The sequence below is a fragment of the Drosophila takahashii genome, chromosome 2R (genome assembly GCF_030179915.1).
Source record: "Drosophila takahashii strain IR98-3 E-12201 chromosome 2R, DtakHiC1v2, whole genome shotgun sequence".
Classification (NCBI taxonomy): domain Eukaryota; kingdom Metazoa; phylum Arthropoda; class Insecta; order Diptera; family Drosophilidae; genus Drosophila; species Drosophila takahashii.
Window position 1 is genome coordinate 19,679,022 of NC_091679.1, and position 6,000 is coordinate 19,685,021.

At 40.9% G+C, this 6,000-nt stretch overlaps 1 protein-coding gene across 3 annotated transcripts in view; it reads left to right on the forward strand.

The window, feature by feature from the left end:
* The window catches only part of Gp210 (nucleoporin 210), a 268,597-nt gene that overhangs the window by 54,121 nt on the left and 208,476 nt on the right, over window positions 1-6,000 (forward strand). The gene's annotated exons all lie outside the window — the stretch shown is intronic.

Consider the following 6,000-nt stretch of genomic DNA (forward strand, 5'->3'; position numbering starts at 1 on the left):
TTACTGATTCCATGACCCTAAAATACAGTTCGGATACCCTCACACAAAATTCAATACTCAGGGAGCGTTAGTGGTTCGAGCATGTAAAGAACAGTTGATCGTTTTTTCGTTTGCTGTCTCGGTCTGAACGAAACTGAAAAAAAATTTAAAATTTGGTTTCGGTCTGAGCGAAACCCTTCATTTCAGTTTGTTTCGGTTTTCGGTTCTCGACTGAAAATAAAGTTTTTCGGTCCTTCAAAAACCGATTTTTGGGACCGTTTGTATGAAACGGTCACAAAACACTGTTAGTAGATGAACAAAACTTTCCTTTCCTTTGCCTTACACCTTTAAAAATTTAAAGTAATATATAGAACATATGGTAAATAGAGAACATATTCTGCGTTTAAACACAGTTATAAAAAGTCGAAAGTCCGTTTTTGTTCTCCGTTCAGTTCAAACGGTCTTTGAAACAAAAAATTCGGTTACTGGTTGAGCAAAGACCGAAAACCCTTTGAAATAAAATAAACAGTTTATATGTGACTATTTGCTTAAAGGGTCCCAAAGTGAGAGTTATCTTTCATTCGAATAAAAGTCTTTGTCAGACTTTTATTTGGGACTTTTATTATACCCTTGCAGAGGGTATTATAATTTCAGTCAGATGTTTGCAACGCAGTGAAGGAGACGTTTCCGACCACATAAAGTATATACATTCTTGATCAGGACCAATAGCCGAGTCTATCTAGCCATGGCCGTCTGTCAGTCTGTCCGTCTGTCCGTCTGTCCGTTTCTATGCGAACTAGTCTCTCAGTTTTAAAGCTATCGCGATGAAACTTTCCCGAAAGTCTTCTTTCTATTGCAGGTATGTCGGAGCGAGCCGGATCGGACCACTATATCTTAAGGCTCCCATAGGATTATTCCAACAAATATAAGAAAATTCATTGTAACTTTGATTTTTGACAACTTAAAAACAAAATTTAATAAATAGGCACGCTAAATCTGGAATCCCTGGAACTGCACCGAGTAAGCATTAAACAATAGGTATTTACCCTATCTGCAAGGGTATATAAGCTTCAGCTGGCCGAAGCTAGCTTCCTTTCTTGTTTTTTAAAAGTCATTGATAACAGTTATGAAAGACATTTATAAAATATAAGTTAAACGTCACAGTTATTTGAGACTTTAAAAATAAAAACTATTAATAATAGTTATGTTATGTTTAAGGGGTTATATACCTTTTTTTTTTTTGTTGAATCCTAAAGTATATCCCCTAGAGAACATCTTCCCAAATTTTCATACAGATCCGAATAATAGTTCGATAGGAAAACAGCGTTTTGCCGCGCTCGACTTCAATAGTTGCAACGTCAACGTAAAACTTTGAATGCGATTATCTCAAAGTCGTGTTTTTCCAAAAGTGCCTTTGCTGTGACCACGATTGCGCAAGAACTATTTGATCGATCTTCTTCAATTTTTTTTTAAATTAAAGGCTTGTTGTTTCGATAAAAACATGTACTATCAATAAATAATAACTTCACTGTCATAAAATAATTGCTACACACCAAAAAAAAATCCAAAGTTCCCTCAATTTTGTCGCTCAAAAAAGGTATATAACCCCTTAAAAGAATGGCAGCCCTTTTCATTCCGACAAGATCACCCTGTGGATTAATCGTGACGTGTCGTGGTGAATGTTCACTACCTTATTGATATCCCATCTCTACTTTTTTCTGTACTCTTAATCTCGTGCATAATGCGAACCAATTAAATATGTATTAAAGCTAATAATAAAGGACATATCATTTGGTGTCAGAAGTGAGTCAACATGGCAGACGGAAACCTGGATCTGAACAGCCTAATTGCTTCCATAAGTGCTGCAATAACCCAAGCAGCCACAAATGCTGGCCAGGCAAGCAGCTCTTCAATGACGCCGCCGTTTTCAATGGAAAACTACAAGGCGGGCGAGGACGCATCGGTACGAAAATACTTCACACGATTCGAATGGGCATTACAACTGAGCAAAATCCCAATTGCTGAATATGAAAACTACATCCGAGTCCATATGGGTCCAGAGCTTAATTCCGCGTTGCGAATTTTGATAAGTCCACGAAATCCGGAAGATCTTCAGTTTACCGAAATTAAAGAGGTGCTAATTAACCACTTCGATGGAAAGCGAAACACGTTCGCTGAGAGCTTTAAATTCAGGCAGATTCGTCAGGAAGCAGGAGAATCAATTGCGACATATGCGCTGCGTCTGCGACAAGCAGCAACATATTGTGATTTCGGATCTTTTCTAGATAGAATGCTAACGGAGCAAATGCTCTTTGGAATGGAGTCTCGCAGTATATGTGACGAGATTATTTCTAAACAACCGAGAACTTTTACAGATGCTTACGAAATTGCTTATTCCAGAGAACTTACGCATCGATCCACGGGGATAGTAAATGCATCAGAATCGGTATTCCACGAGACAACAATCAAGCCAGAACCTACGTACAAATTGGGGTATTCACCAGTAAGAAAGAAACAAAGGAAATACATCGGGATACACGCAGATGAATTCTTGCTACGGCTGTGGGGGCCAACATCTTCGAAAGAATTGCAAATTCAAAAATGAGAAATGTTTTTCATGTGGCAAACTGGGACACATAAGAAAGATGTGCAAATCTACTACAAACCAAATCACTGACTCTGAAGCAGAGGAAAATGAGCAGGTGCAAGTATTGCGCCAATGTAATAAACTGAGCACGTCAGGGAAACACAGTAAAAAAATGATTCAAATGCAGATCAATGGTAAGGAAATAGTAATGGAACTAGATACAGGGGCTCCATGTAGCATCATAAATCATGTCGAATTTCGGAAGAATTTACCTACAACACCCCTAACAAATACGAACCGAAGATTTGCGAGCTACACAGGTCACATCGTCAACTGTATAGGTCGTGCAGTGGTCAGATTGAAATATAAGAACACCACCCAGAAACTAAATCTGTATGTAGTGGAGGGAAACTTTGACACATTATGTGGACGAGAATGGATTTCACAATTCGTGCGAGAAATAAACTTTTCAAGCCTATTTGCGCCCGATCAGACACCGCAGTCGTCCGTTCAGGGAACCTCAAATGCGAGTAGAGCGTTGGTCAACGCAATAGAAATACGAGCGACAGACTTGAGCACAGCTGAGATGTTGCGCCTTCAACAATTACTTCAACAATTCACAGATGTTTTCAGTGCAACAGCGGGCATGTTTAAGGGACCACCTGCAAAACTTCACCTCAAAGCGGATGCCAAGCCGATATTCGCACGACCAAGAGAGGTACCCTTTGCACTGAAGGATGCTTACGCCAAGGAGATCGAATCGAAAATTGCGGCAGGATTTTACAAACGTGTCGAATTTTCAGAGTGGGCATCAACTACACATGTAGTAACAAAGAAGAATGGAGGCATTCGCATTACAGGCAATTACAAACCTACAGTAAACCCGCAAATGATTATCGACGAACATCCCATCCCGAGAGCAGAAGATATCTTTAACAAAATGAGAGGAGCCACAGTATTCGCTCACTTAGATGTAACGGATGCCTATTCACACTTGCCTATCGACGAGGAATTTGGTCACGTGTTGACATCAAACACTCCTACGTATGGTCTAATTCGCCCAACACGTGCAGTCTATGGCGCTGCAAATATACCTGCAATTTGGCAGCGCACAATGGAATCTGTGCTTCAAGGCATTCCGAACATTTTAAATTTTTTCGATGATATCTTGATCTACGCTAATAATGTGGAGGAGCTTTTAAAAACCTTAGACAAAACATTACGTATCAGGGCATTCAAAAATCGAACAAACACGTTGAAGCCGTCCTTTATGCACCAATGCCGAAATCAATTGAGGACGTACAACTATTTCTGGGAAAAGCAGCGTACTACACCAACTTCATTCCAAACCTGGCCAGTTTAGAAAGACCGCTTAGGAATCTCCTTAAGGAAGGCAAGTTTTATTGGACTGCAAATCACAATTCGGCGTACAATAGCATTAAGGACTTGCTAGTATCACCACAAGTCTTAATGCCATATGACCCCTCGCTCCCACTGCTACTAGCAACAGACGCCAGCCCAACTGGTCTGGGTGCTGTTTTGTCACACCGCCTGATGGATGGAAAAGAGAGACCAATAGCCTATGCAAGTCGAACGATGACTGGAACAGAACAGCGATATCGCCAGATTGATAAAGAGGCGCTCGCTATCGTATGAACGGTGAACAGATTCTTTAAGTATCTGTACGCAAGGCATTGGACCCTTATAAAGCTCCAGAACATCACTACCAAGTTTCATCTGGCTGCCTAATTTACGAGCACAGAGTGGTAATTCCGACCAAACTGAGGAAGTTGGTACTAGAAGAACTTCATGGTGCTCACTTGGGTATCGTCAAAATGAAGAGCATTGCTCGTTCGTTTACATATTGGCCAGGGATTGATAAGGACATTGAAAACATAGCCAAATTATGTGAGGATTGCACAAAAAATGTTAATTTTCCGCCGAAATATTCTCAGCATCACTGGGAATATCCGAAAGCACCCTGGGAACGCGTGCATATCGACTATGCTGGACCATTTCAGGGCAAGATGTTACTGATAATCACGGATGCTTTCTCCAAATGGCTAGACGTGGCAGTTACAAAATCAATCACAGCGTCAGCTACCAGCGCTTTACTGGATAACCTTTTTGCGAAGTTTGGAGTACCCCAGATGATTGTTTCCAATAACGGAACCAATTTTAAATCCGAGGAGTTCAACGATTTTTTGACCAAAATCGGAGTAAAATACCATAAGTACACAGCCCCATATCACCCCGCAACGAACGGACAAGCTGAGCGCAATGTACAAACCGTCAAAGGTGCCCTTAAAGCAATGGGTACTTCTTCTAGTTCCTTACAGGCAGATCTCAACGAATTCCTCCGTCAGTACAACAACGCTCAACACTCCACAACAGGCGAGTCACCAGCGAAACTATTTATGGGCAGACAACTACGCACGCGCCTAGATCTAATTCGCCCTGACGGACCCCAGAGCAAAGTAACATCCAAGCAATCAACACAATGCAAGCAGACATTCCGACGATTTGTTCCAGGTCATAGAGTCTACTTTGCGACCTACACTCCACGAATGGATAAGTGGGTGCCAGGAAAAATTGTCAAGAACTCAGGTGACCTCCATTATGAAATCGCCCACAGCAACAAAATCTATAAGCGACATATTGACCAAATAAGGAGCGCACTGGAAGGCGACATTCAGGAACACCAAGAAGAAGTAAATATTTCGAGTCCCGCCTCCAACACCTACGGGGAGGATGAGGAAGTAAACAACGAAATCCTCCCAATTAGCGTCGAAGCGAGCCAAAGCATCAGTACTCCACACAAGAACCACCTTGGCGAAGATCCAGACGATGACCATTTTAGCACTCCACTATCGACTCCTGAGGATGAGGAACAAAGGAAGGAGTCCGGGAGACAGGATACTCCTCAGTTGGCGCCATCACCACAACAGATCCTTCGGCGATCCACCAGAGTTCGTAAGCCGAGAGTAATATTTTCCTCATCACCCTGAGAGGGGAAGAAATGTTATGTTTAAAAGAATGGCAGCCCTTTTCATTCCGTCAAGATCACCCTGTGGATTAATCGTGACGTGTCGTGGTGAATGTTCACTACCTTATTGATATCCCATCTCTACTTTTTTCTGTACTCTTAAGCTCGTGCATAATGGGAACCAATTAAATATGTATTAAAGCTAATAATAAAGGACATATCCAGTTATAACAGATTTTTATTTTTAAAAGTCGCAAAATTAAAGTTTATTCATAAACTGACTATATTAAGAGTATACAAATGTATCTGTATACTTGGAAATTTCTCGTTACGTTTTCATTATGCTTTATTTCATCAATACTTATAAAAAAATAACTGTTATTTCCGGTCCCTGGTTGTATCTTCGGTTCTAACGGTCCGATCACTAAAATTTTTGTTGTAAGTATTC